Source organism: Chiloscyllium plagiosum, unplaced genomic scaffold (assembly GCF_037043375.1).
Source record: "Chiloscyllium plagiosum isolate Xiang-an unplaced genomic scaffold, Cpla_swu_hap1 HiC_scaffold_2, whole genome shotgun sequence".
NCBI classification, from domain to species: Eukaryota; Metazoa; Chordata; class Chondrichthyes; order Orectolobiformes; family Hemiscylliidae; genus Chiloscyllium; species Chiloscyllium plagiosum.
In genome coordinates, this window is record NW_028270140.1 from 15,488,139 (window position 1) to 15,501,280 (window position 13,142).

At 40.6% G+C, this 13,142-nt stretch overlaps 1 protein-coding gene across 2 annotated transcripts in view; it reads left to right on the forward strand.

Annotated features, from left to right (window-relative positions):
- tnksa (tankyrase, TRF1-interacting ankyrin-related ADP-ribose polymerase a) overlaps nucleotides 1-13,142 on the forward strand; it is a 153,965-nt gene that overhangs the window by 14,521 nt on the left and 126,302 nt on the right. The window lies entirely within an intron of this gene.

Sequence of the window (13,142 nt, forward strand, 5' to 3'; positions counted from 1 at the left end):
AAATTTCTGTCATTTGTGTGCTTTCTTCATACCTAGTGAGTAAGTAAATGGGTTTGAATGAAAGGTTTTATTCCACCAATGAACTGGAGAATGTCTCAGCAATGGCAGCATTCCATAGTCCCAAACCATGTATTGGCCAAACGTGAGTGTCTGTTAATGTTGGCTATTGAATGAAGGGACCACTGTCCATTCTACTCATTCAGATGGTATTAATAGTTTGGTTGCTTTCATATTCTGTTCCTTTATAGTGAGGTAACAGGAATTTCAGTACCCTAACTAGTTTGATTTTGGGGAAAATATACAGTCACCTGGAGTGTGATTTGTGATTGAGATTTATTTTGATAGTATGACTGGGATGGACAGCAGTAGGAGGGATTTGAGTATAAATTTCTTGGTGGGAGGGAAAGAACGTAGACTTGGAAGATGAGAATCTCTTAGGAAAGGGAAATTGGGGATGTAGTTGATGTTATAGGGATGACAATTTGAAGTATCTGAGGAGTGAGGACCATCAATAACGTGCTAACGTGAGGTTTAGAAAGGATAGTTCACTGACCCATCCAGTGGTCCCCAACATTAGAGTTATCAATCTTCAGCCAATTCAGTTTGTATCACATGATTTCAAGTCAAAGTTGAAGATTCTGGATACTGCAAAGGTTATAAGACATAGGATCAGAAATTTAAGCCATTCAATAAGGCTGATAAGTTTCTCAACCCTATTCTCCCGCTTTCTTCCTGTAACCCTTGATCCCCTTGATACTCAAGAACCTATTTATCTCATTCTTAAATATGCTCAATGATCTGGTCTGTATAACCTTCTGTGACAATGAATTCTGTAGGTTCACTACAGTCTGGCTGAAGTTTCCCCTAATCTCCATTCTGAAAGGTCTTCCCTTTACTCTAAGTCGATGCCCTCTGGTTCTCGTCACTCCTACCAATGGAAACATCTTCCCAACATCCACTCTGTCCAGGCCATTCAGAATTCTGTATGTTTCAATTAGATCCCCTCCCTATGCTTCTCAACTCCATTTGAATGTAGACCCACAGTCCTTAAATGTTCCTCATATATTAAGCTTTTCATTCTAGGGACCATTCTTGTAAACCTCCTTGAACATGTTCCAGGGTTGGCCCATCCTTCCTGAGATATGGGGCCCAAAACTGCGCACAGTACTCCAAATGTGATCTGACCAGAGCCTTTTAAAGCCTCAGAAGTACATAACTGCTTTTATATTCACATCCTCTCAAAACAAATGCTATGATTGCATTTGCCTTCATAACTATTGGCTCAACCTGCAAGTTTTCCTTGAGATAATCCTGGACTAGAACTCCCAAATCTCTTTGCACTTCAGACTTCTGAATTTTCTCCCTATTTAGGAAATCATCCATACCTGTATTCTTCCTACCATTGTGAATGACCGCCCACTTTACCACATTTGTATTCCATCAGCCATTTCTTTGCCCATTCTCCTAACCTGTCTGAATCCCTCTGCAGCCTCCGCCTCCCCAGTGCTATCTATCCCTCTACCTACCTTTTGTCTTGTCTGCAAACTCAGCCAGAATGCGCTCAGTTCCTTCATCTAGATCATTAATGTATGAAGTGAAAAGTTGCAGTCCCAACACTGAGCCTTGCGGAGCAACCCTTATCACAGGCTGCCATCCTGAGAAGGACCCTTTTATCTCCACTCTCTGATTTCTATCATGCTAGCTCCTTGCCTCTAATACCATGGTCCCTTATCTTACTCAGAGCAGCCTCCTGTGCAGCAACATGTCAAAGGCCTCCTTGAAGTGCAGATAGATGACATTCACTGGCTGTCCTTGGTCTAATCTGCTCATTACTTCCTCAAAGAATTCTCACAGAATTGTCAGGCATGACCTTCCCTTGATGAAACCATGTTGACTTTGCCCTAATTTACCATACACTTTCAAGTATTCAGAAATCTCATCCTTCACAATGGATTCCAGGATCCTACCCATGACCAAGGTTAAGCTTCCAGGATCCTACCCATGACCAAGGTTAAGCTAATGGGTTTGTAACTTTCTGACTTTTGCCGTAATCTCTTTTTAAACAGCAGTGTAACGTTAGTGATTTTCCAGTCCTCTGGGACCTTCCCTGATTCTAGCAATTCTTGAAAGATCACCACTAATACCTCCACTAACTCTTCAGCTATCTCCCTTAGAACTCTAAGGTGTAGTCCAATCTGGTCCAGGTGATTTATCCACCTTCAGGCCATTCAAGTTTCCTAGCACCTTCTCCTTGATAATGGCCACCATACTCAGCTCTGCCCTCTCACTCTTGAATTTTTGGGGTATTACTCATGTCTTCCACCATGAAGACTGACGCAAAGTAATTTTTCAGTTCCTCCGCCATTTCCTTGTTCCCCACTATTTCTCCAGCAATATTTTCCAGCGGCCCAATGTTCACTTTTGCCTCTCTTTTGCTCTTTATATAGCTGAAGGAAACTTTTCCAGTCTTCCTTCTATATTACTGGCTAGCTTACCTTCATACATAATCTTCTCCCTCCTTTTTTTTATTGCCTTCTGTTGGTCTTTGTAAGCTTCCCAATCCTCTGGTTTCCCACGGCTGTTGGTCACATTGTATGCTTTCTATTTGCTTTTATGCTATCCCTGACTTCCCTTGTCAGCTACGGTTGCCTCATCTTCCCTGCACCATGCTTCTTTTTCCTTGGGATGAATCTTTGTGTCTCCTGAATTACTTGCAAAAACACCTGCCATTGCTGTTCCACTGTCTTTTTTGTTAGCCTCCTCTCCCAATCAGTCCCTCCAGCAACTTCCTCATGCCTTTGTAGTTGTCTTTATTCAGCTGTAATTCCATTACCTCTGCTATCTTCTCCCTCTCAAATTGCAGAATAAATTCATATTATGATCTTTGCCTCTAAAGGTTCCTTCACCGTAAGCCCCTTTTATCAAACCTGTCTCACTGCACAGCATTAAACCCAGTATTACCTGTTCGCTATTGGGCTCCATCTCAAGCTGCTCTTGTAGAAGCCATCTTTTAGACATTGCAAAAATTATTTTTCCTGCAATCCACTACCAACCTGACTTTCCCAATCCATCAACATAGTGAAATCCCCCATGATCACTTTAACTTTATCTTTCCTACATATCTTTTCTATCTCCTAATGTATCTTACGCCCCAGCTCCTGACTACTGTTGGGAGGCCTGTACGTTACTCTTGGGTTTTTTTTTTACCGTTGCTGTTCCTCAATTCTACCCACACAGTTTCTACACCATTCCGCCCATCATAAGGTCAGAAGTGGGCATGTTCGCTAATGATTGCAGTGTTCAGTACCATTTGTGACTTCTCAGATACTGAAACAACCAGTGTTTAAATGCAATAAGTTTTGGACGGTATTCAGGCTTAGACTGACAAGTGACAAGTCATGTTCGCACCACACAAATGCCAGGCTATGACCATCAGGAATAAGAGATAATCTAACCTCTGCCCCTTCTCAATGGTAACTAGGGAGGGGAATAACTGCTGGCCAACCAGTGATGCCCACATCCTACAAATGAATAAAAACAACCTATCAGCGGGCTTAAACTTTGAAAAATACAGGTGTTTTGATTTTTGTCCGTAATCCAAGTTTTACTCATTGACCAAATTAGCAGAATCAGCTTCTCAATTTAATGCTTATCCAGCAAAGGGAATGCAGCAGCTGACTCTGCCTCTGGTACACCCACAGGAGTCAATGATTCACTTGCCAGTGACTCAGAAGTTGTTGTGTTACTAAAAATATGTCTGTTTGGAGGCACAAACAACTAGCTGTTGTTGCTCAGGAACATGAGAAAACTGGATGATTTGTTCCCATGGGAACAAATCTTCCCTCTTTCCTCTGATTCCCGAGCTACTTTTAAAGGGAGGCGAGCCTAACCAAGACCCATTAGATTTTTGACTGACTTAGAAAAGTGAATTGTGAACTTAGTACTCTTATATTACTCATCAGTTATAGGCGATAGCGCTTAATTTGCATTTCACTTTAAAGCTCCTTACTGGCTTTATTGAAGAATCTGACAGAATTCCCAATGATGACAAATACCTTGTAAATATGGAATATTTAAGTTCTTCAATCTCAGAAATCCAGTGACTATTTTGTTGCATTTAAATTCCCTTGTTGAATTAAATGTTGACCATGTGAACTTGCTATTGTGCAGCAGGACCATCTCTCAGTATTTCAGCATATTTGACCAGATGTTCTGACCCTTTTTGGGTTTTTTAGAAAAAGTACCCACTTGTTTTTAGATGTCTTTTGCACTGGAGATTACTGGCAACGTGCCAGGTGAGTGAAGTTTGTGAGTAGTGTGACAGATGAATGAAGTGTTTGGATGATGTGTCCGATGTGTGGAAAAAGTATTGCTAGTGTATTAGTTGGATGAGCTGGATTGAGTAGTGTGCTAGGTTAGTGCTTAGGATAGGCCAGGATTCAGATATGTGTTGGGACTGATGGGAATGATAGGCTGGAATGTCAGGTTGGCAGGAGGGGAGTGTTAGTTCATTTTGGTGGATTATGTGGTTTGGTGGCATTAGGAAATGTCAGGTTAAGCTGAGGTTGGGTAGGTGCTGTTTTAGAGATCGGGGGGATTACTAACATACAAATTAGGAGCAGAAGTATTCAATTCTACCTGTTGATCTTGCTCTACTATTCAATAAGATTGTGGCTGATCTGTTTGTGTTTTGAATTCTATATTCCTATCCACTGCCACCTAACAGAAAGTATTCATTGACCCCACTTTGACTGCCTTCTGAGGAAACATCCCCAAGTTACGTAAGAAGTTCTCACCATCTCTGTCCCAAAAGGCCAACTTGATTCTAAGTGTCCTTCAGTTTTGGATACACCTCCAAGTACTTTAACACAAGAAGTAATATCCTTTACTTGTCCACCCTGTCAAGACTGTTTAGAATCTTATAACTTTAATTAAGTCACTCTTTAACCTTCAAAACTCAAGTGGAAGCAAATCTAGCCTATCTAAACTTCTGCTCTGAAAGCAACCCCCACTCGTTCCAAGTATAACTGCAGCAAACCTTCTCTAAACCACCTCCAATGCACTTGCATTCTCCTTTAAATAAGGAGACCAAAGCTACACAGTATTCGAAACATGGTCTCACCAATTCCCTGGATAACTGAAGCATGACTTTTATGTTCATTACCCCTTGAAATGAAAAATAGCACTTCATTAGCTTTTCTTAATCATGTGTTGTACCTGCATGCTAGCTTTTTGTGAATCCTGCACTCGAATGTCTAGATCGCTCTGCATCTCCGAATTCTTCAGTCTTTCTCCATTTAAGTTTTACTTCTACCCTTCCTGCCAAAGTGAACATTTCACATTTTCCCATATTATACAGAGGAACTTCGATTGTCTGAACGAGATGGGTGGGCACTATTTCTTTCAGATAATTGATTATTTGGTTAATTGGTTTCCTCTGGGGCTCAGTTTTCTGATAAGTCTGCTCCTTGTCCAGGAGACTAAGCAGCAGGACACTTCATGCGAACCCTGCCCATCCCCAACCCTATCTGCCAGGTAATTTGTTGGGCCTTGTAGCTAGTTGTGTTCAGTTTGAATGTCTGCAGGATTCACTTATCATGTCATCTTTCTGAGATAAAATATGCTCTTTTTAGGATGTTAAGTGGGAACAGAATTTTATGGGGTTGCTAAACTTGTTTTGTCTGTCTAATTGGTTAGAGGGATTTGGTCAAATGCTAGCAAATAGGACTAGATTAATTTAGGATATCTGGTCAGCATGGACAAATTGGACCAAAGGGTCTTTTTCCATGATGTACAATTCTATAACTCTAATACAAATATAAACCAACAGTGCCCCCAAGTGGGGAAATACAATGAAGGGATTAATCTCCTTTCGAGGTCGTGCTAATGTAAATGTGTTGCACAAGCAGAAGATTTGAATACCGATTTTTAAAAAAAAACAAAAATTATTTGAGGCTGTAAGAACAAGGGCATGCTCAAGAGCTGTGTTGTAGAAACCTTGAAAAGTACTGTTCAAGTAAAAATGAGAAATTCCAAATGCACCAAGTCATTAAAGGAAATGCTGGGAGCAAGCAGATCAGTCTGTAACTTAAAAAAAAGACAGTGAAGTTATAATGCTTGCGTGTGCATGGGAAGACAGAAGCAAGCAGTTGGTAAGATTGGAAGAATAGAGCAAAAGGACAAAGAGAATAAATTAGCTGATTAGACCAGTTTCTAGCAGGGCACTAGTGTTAATGATTTGTCAGAAGCTATTAATGAGATCCTATATGTAAATATCAAGGTAAACACAAGTTGTATAGAAATTGGTAAAAAGATAATAAGATTTTTGTACCAAGGTGAGATGGAAAAAAAAACTGCAGATACACACCAAATAAAAAATGAGAACATGTAGGTGATTTTGTGGATCAGCGTACCATCGGGAGAGCTGGATTCTGAGGTTTTGGATATTGATGCTCAGAATGGGCTTATGCAATAAATTAATGGGGTGGAGTCTGGAAAAGCAGGACTATTCTGCCCATTGAGTCCATCTCTGCAAAACAATCCAGTCGGCCCTTTTCCCCGGTTTTATCCATAGAAAACATTAAGTTGACTTCCCTTGTGTCGAAACCTTGTATCTGTGATGGTCTTTGCTTTCACGACATTCATAGGTAGTCAGTTCAGATCATGGAGTACTTGTTACACAAAACCTTCTTTCTCACATACTCGCTGCACAACTTGTCTTGGACCCTGAATCTTTCTCTTCTAGATCTTTTACCATCAGCTTATGGGAACAGTTTCTTTTTCTAACTATTATCTAGCAGATCAGTCCGATGTTTCACAGAGGACAACACCAGCTTTTCCAACATAACCTTGTAGCTAATTTCCCTCATTCCTGAAACCATTCTGGAAATCTTCTCTGCATCTTCTCAATTTTTTTTGCATAACACTTAAGATGACAGATACTCTTACATTTATAATCACTTTGTTGTCTCTCCTTAGCTATCATTTTTGATGCCATGCAATATAGCTGTTTATTTGGATAAACAGACCAAGCATTTTTATAATCTTCCTCAGATTGGTCAGCAATTTGTCAGCTCCATTCATCTGCAGGTGTGCAAGCGAGTCTGAGTTGTCCTTCCTTGAACATTGGCCCACATGGAGGGCAGTCCTTGTTCTCAAATGATAATGTCCTCCAATTATTAATGTCGCACAGATCAACTTCTTCCAGAGAAATAACATGACTTTCTTGGTTTCATATTAGTGTCCTGTCTTGTTGAACTGTCAACTAAGGTGGTGGACAGGACAATTTTTCCTTTTTATATTGCTGATCTTATCTTGCCCCTGGGAGTATTCAGGAGTACTTCCAGTGTAAGATAAATTGCATTCCATGTATTGTGACATAAAATGCAGTTCTAAGAAGTTGTTTTATTGAAAGTGGACAGTACCTGAGTGGAACCATAAATCTGATGTGCCTAGAATTGGTGAGAATTTTTGCCTTTGATAACAGCAATTAGAACATCCATGTCTTAGATCTTACTGAGATAGTCACAGGTGAGATGCCGGAAGACTGGAGTTTGGCTAATGTGGTGCCACTGTTTAAGAAATGTGGTAATGACAAGCCAGGGAACTATAGACCAGTGAGCCTGACATCAGTGGTGGGAACATTGTTGGAGGGAATCCTGAGGGACAGGATATACATGTGTTTGGAAAGGCAAGGACTGATGAGGGAGAGTCATGTCTCTCAAACTTGATTGAGTTTTTTGAAGAAGTAACAAAGAGGATTGATGAGGGCAGAGTGGTAGATGTGATCTACATGGACTTCGTAAGGCATTCAACAAGGTTCTCCATGGGAGACTGATGAGCAAGGTTAGATCTCATGGAATACAGGGAGAACTAGCCATTTTGATACAGAACTGGCTCAAAGGTAGAAGACAGAGGGTGGTGGTAGAGGGTTGTTTTTCAGACTGGAGGCCTGTGACCGGTGGAGTGCCACAAGGGTCAGAGTTGGGTCCACTACTTTTCTTCATTTATATAAATGATTTGGATCTGAGCATAAGAGGTACAGTAAGTAAATTTGCAGATGACCCCAAAATTGGAGGTGTAGTGGACAGCGAAGAAGGTCACCTTAGATTACAACGGGATCTTGGCCAGGTGGGCCAATGGGCTGAAGTAGCAGATGGAGTTTAATCTAGATCTTAGCAGGACTTGTGCACTTAATGGTAAGGCCCTTGGGAGTGTTACTGAACAAAGAGAGCTTGGAGTGCAGCTTCATAGCTCCTTGAAAGTGGTGTCGCAGGTAAATAGGATAGTGAAGAAGACGTTTGGTATGCTTTCCTTTATTGGTCAGCATATGGATTACAGAAGTTGGGAGGTCATGTTGTAGGTGTACAGGACATTTGTTAGGCCACTGTTAGAATATTGTGTGCAATTCTGGTCTCCTTCCTATTGGAAAGATGCTGTGAAATTTGAAAGGGTTCAAAAAGGATTTACAAGAATGGTGCCAGGGTTGGAGGATTTGAGCTACAGGGAGAGGCTGAAAAGGATAGGGCTGTTTTCCTTGGAGCATCTGAGGCTAAGGGGGTGATCTTCTAGAGGTTTACAAAATCATGAGGGGTATGGATAGGATAAATAGACAAAGTCTTTTCCCTGGGATGGGGGAATTTCAGAACTAGAGGGCATAGGTTTAGGGTGGGGGGGGGAAAGTCACAAAAGAGACCTAAGGGGCAACTTCACTCAGAGGGTGGTATGTGTATGGAATGAACTGCCTGAGGAAGTGGTGGAGGTTAGTACAATTGCAACATTTAAAAGGTATCTGGATGGGTATATGAACAGGAAGAGTTTGGAGGAATATGGGCCAGGTGCTGGCAGGTGGGGCTAGATTGGATTGGGATGTCTGGTTGGCATGGATGAGTTGGACCAAAGGGTCTATTTCCGTGCTGTACATCTGACTCATTGACCCTATAATAAAATAACCTGGTGTCGTGTGATTTTTAACTTTGTCCATCCCAGTCCAACACCGGCTATTCCACGTCATAATAAAATTTGCATGCTTTCATTGAAATGTAACTGCGTTATTTGTATAGGATGTGAAAAATGCAGCAGTTTGCTCCAGTGTGATTTGTTTTGGTAAGTTGCATAAATTATTTTGTTTAAAAAAAAAAATCAGCTTCTAAATCTCATCTACAGTATGATGTTGTCAAAATGTTGATTTTCATAAAGAATAGTTTGCATTATGTAAAGATCATATCTTTTTATTGTTTGTAAAAACTGTGGGCTGAAATGGGAAAGATTGCTGTATGTCTTGAAATGCAAGTAACCTGACAGCCACAGCAAGCATAATATAAACAGCTATTTGAACCATCAATAATTGAAGTTTGAAAGTTTGACAACAGTTATATTATTTCTGATAAATAGTAATACAGGTTTAGGGAGTAGGTTTGCTCACTGAGCTGTAGGTTTGATATCCAGACGTTTCATTACTTGGCTAGGCAACATCATCAGTGGCGACCTCCAAGTGAAGCGAAGCTGTTGTCTCCTGCTTTCTATTTATACCTTTCTCCTGGATGGAGTTCCTGAGGTTTGTCGTGATGTTATTTCCTGTTCGTTTTCTAAGGGGTTGATAGATGGCATCTAGATTTGTGTGTTTGTTTATGGTGTAGTGGTTGGAGTGCCAGGCCTCTAGGAATTCTCTGACATGTCTTTGCTTAGCCTGTCCCAGGATAGATGTGTTGTCCCAGTCGAAATGGTGGTTTTTTTCATCCGTGTGTAGGGCTACGAGGGAGAGAGGGTTGTCTTTTTGTGCCTAGCTGGTGTTCGTGTATCCTGGTGGCTAACTTTCTTCCTGTTTGTCCTATGTAGTGTTTGTGGCAGTCCGTACATGGAATTTTGTAGATGACGTTGGTTTTGTCCATGGGTCGTACTGGGTCTTTTAAGTTTGTTAGTTTTTGTTTGAGAGTGTTGGTGGGTTTGTGTGCTACTAAGATTCTGAGGGGTCTTAGTAGTCTGGCTGTCATTTCTGAAACTTCTTTGTATGTTAAAGTGGTTAGGGTTTCTGGCTGTGTTTGGTCTGCTTGTCGTGGTTTGTTCTTGAGGAATCTGCGCACTGTATTTTTTGAGTATCCGTTCTTCATGAATATGTTGTATAGGTGGTTCTCTTTTCCGAAGTTCGTCGGTGCTGCAGTGTGTGCTGGCTCATTGCAATGGTGTTCTGATACAGCTTTGTTTGTGTGTTGGGATGGTTGCTGATGTAGTTAAGTATTTGGTCAGTGTTTGTCGGTTTTCTGTATACGCAGATTTGCAGTTCTTTCGACTGTGACATCCAGGAATGCGAGTTTGTTGCCGGTTTCTTCCTCCTTGGTGAACTTTATGCCTGTGAGGGTGTTGTTGATGATGTTAAATGTCTCTTCTATCTTGTTTCGTTTTGTGATGACACCTTTGTCATCTACGTAGCGGACCCAGATTTTTGGTTTGATGGTTGGTAGGGCTGTTTGTTCTAGTCTTTGCATTACTGCTTCCGCTATGAATCCTGATAGCGGAGATCCCATGGGTGTGCCGTTGGTTTGTTTGTAGACTATGTTGTTGAAAGTGAAGTGGTTGGTGAGGCACAGGTCCACTAGCTTCATGATGTTTTCATTGGTAATGTGATTGGTGGTTGGTGTGTTTGGGATGGTCTCTTCTAAAAGTGTGGTCAGTGTTTCCTTTGCCAGGTCGATTGTTGATGGAGGTAAAACATCCTGTTTTAAAAAGATATGTTCTGTAAAATGTCCTGAAAATATTTATAGTCATAATCTAAGGCAGCTGTGCATACCAAATAGATTAAGTCTTCACACTTGTTCTCCCAATTATTGTATTTGCTGTCGGTCAGTGGAATTAGAGGCTGACCTTTTCAGAAAAGCCATGATGTGGAGGAGCCGGTGTTGGACTGGGGTGGACAAAGTTAAAAATTGCACAGCACCAGGTTATAGTCCAACAGGTTTATTTGGAAGCACTAGCTTTTGGAGTTCTGCTTCTTCAGGTGGTTGTGGAGTATAAGATCATATGAGACAGAATTTAGAGCAAAAGATTACGGTGTCATACAGTGATATATTGAACAAACCTGGATTGTTAAGTCTTCCATTTTTGGAATGGTTTCGGTTCATTAATATGTAAATTGCAGAATTTCTTTCAAGTCAAGGTAACTTATGGCCTAATACCTCAGCTCAGACAATGGATTGAAGCTGTGAGGTCGGAGTCTGTCTGTATCCCAGACTTGAGTCCGACTACTTCTATTTCCAGAGTGGAATTTACAAACTTTACAAAATACTCCTCAACCACCTGATGAAGGAGCAGCGTTGCAAAAGCTAGTGCTTCCAAGTAAACCTGTTGGACAGTAACCTGGTGTTGTGTGATTTTTAACCTTCTTCCAAAAAGTTTAGCAAATACCAACCAGTGCTTTAATGGCTAACATGATCCAAAGTGGAAACTTGGAAAGCAAACCTTGTATGGTACATTTAGTTTGTTTCAAGCTCGGTGAGTTTGAATCTTGAACAACAATAGTTATTTATTTGGGACACTGTTGATTTGTGTAATTAATGTGTTTTGTCATAGGTGGTGCTGCAGAAATTGAAATCATGACTGCTGTTTACTTGCAGCCATTTGTGGAAGAGTGAGAGTTTAGGGAGGTTAATCAAACTGGGATGAAAAAGTGTTTTAAAGCGAGAGAAGTTGCTTAAAGATAGTGAAAAGGGCAATCAGTTCTGTCATAAGCCTACTTTTTAAAAAAAGTTACTCTAAAGGCACTGCCTGTGCGCCTGAATATCTCCTAATGTGTGTTCAAACATACACACTTCCTACTTTAAACTTGCCATGTTTCCCTTGTGAAACTACATTTTTTTTCAACTAATGGCACTGAATGGGTATGGTCTTGTGGATTGAGATTTGTTGTTGCTCTGTTTTGCAATTTGCAATAATTGTGCCACACAAAATGTTAGGGTGATGAGTGTTTAAATGTGAAGCATGATTGTTTTTGATATAAAATAAACTTTTGCCTCACATTTGCAGTGATTTTAGTGAGGAGAGGGAGAGAAGAAGATTACAGATGATCCTGCTGCATTATATTTTGATTTTTAAAAAAACTTCAAACAAAGGTTGTGGGCTTTGGGCCAACATTTATTGCCCATTCCTAGTTATCCATGAGATCTTGAATATTTGGGTGTCACAGTAGCTCAGTGGTTAGCACTGCTGCCTCACAGCGCCTGGGACCCAGGTTCAATTCTAGCCTTTGGCATCTGTCTGTGTGGAGTTCTTATGTTCTCTCTGTGTATGGGTGGGTTTCTTCGGGGTGCTCCAGTCTCCTGCCACAATCCAAAGATGTGCAGGTTAGGTGAATTGGCCATTCTAAATTGTCACTAGTGTTCAGAGATGTGTAGGTTAAGTGCATTAGTTAGGGTAATTGTAGAATAATAGGGTAAGGGAATGGGTCTGGGTGGGTTATTCTTTGGAGGGTCGGTGTGGATATGTTGGGCAAAATGACCTGTTTCCACACTGTAGGAATTCTATGATTTGTCAGGGATTTGTTTTTGTGACAATTGCTATTTCAAATGCACTGTATTTTATATTGGATCACACTCCTTCCAGTGCCCTGTGGCAGATCTTTTCCAAAGTGACAGGGCAGGAACCTAACTGGTATCAGGAATTGAAATATTTGGGTTACAAGCTCAGAGACAGCAGTGGGCCCACCTCTCCCTCCCCTATTCAAAGGTGTCTTCTTCCCAGACTTTAACTTTCAGAGGTGTTCCCCATCAATCTTTCAGTTTTAACTGAGGAATTATGATAGCATTTCAACTTGGAATGGGGTCACCGAGGGAAGCACTACCTTCTGAATATTGATTGAAGTTTTAGTGAAATGTAATGCAAAACATTCTGGTTGTTCAAAATTCAAAGTAGCTGTCAAATTTGAAATCAGAATTTCTTTTTTTATAAATGAAATCTAATATTTTAGAAAAGATGTATATATTTATAATTTGCATGCAATTTTCTGAAAGTTTGTCCTGCATGGAAAATAGTTTTCCCATGCAAGCTTAGAAATCCAAAGGTGAAATGCTATAACATTAACATTTGAATTCGTTTTGACTTGATATTTCTGAAATATTTGGCAGTTGCAGTTTTGATTCAGTCTCTAAATT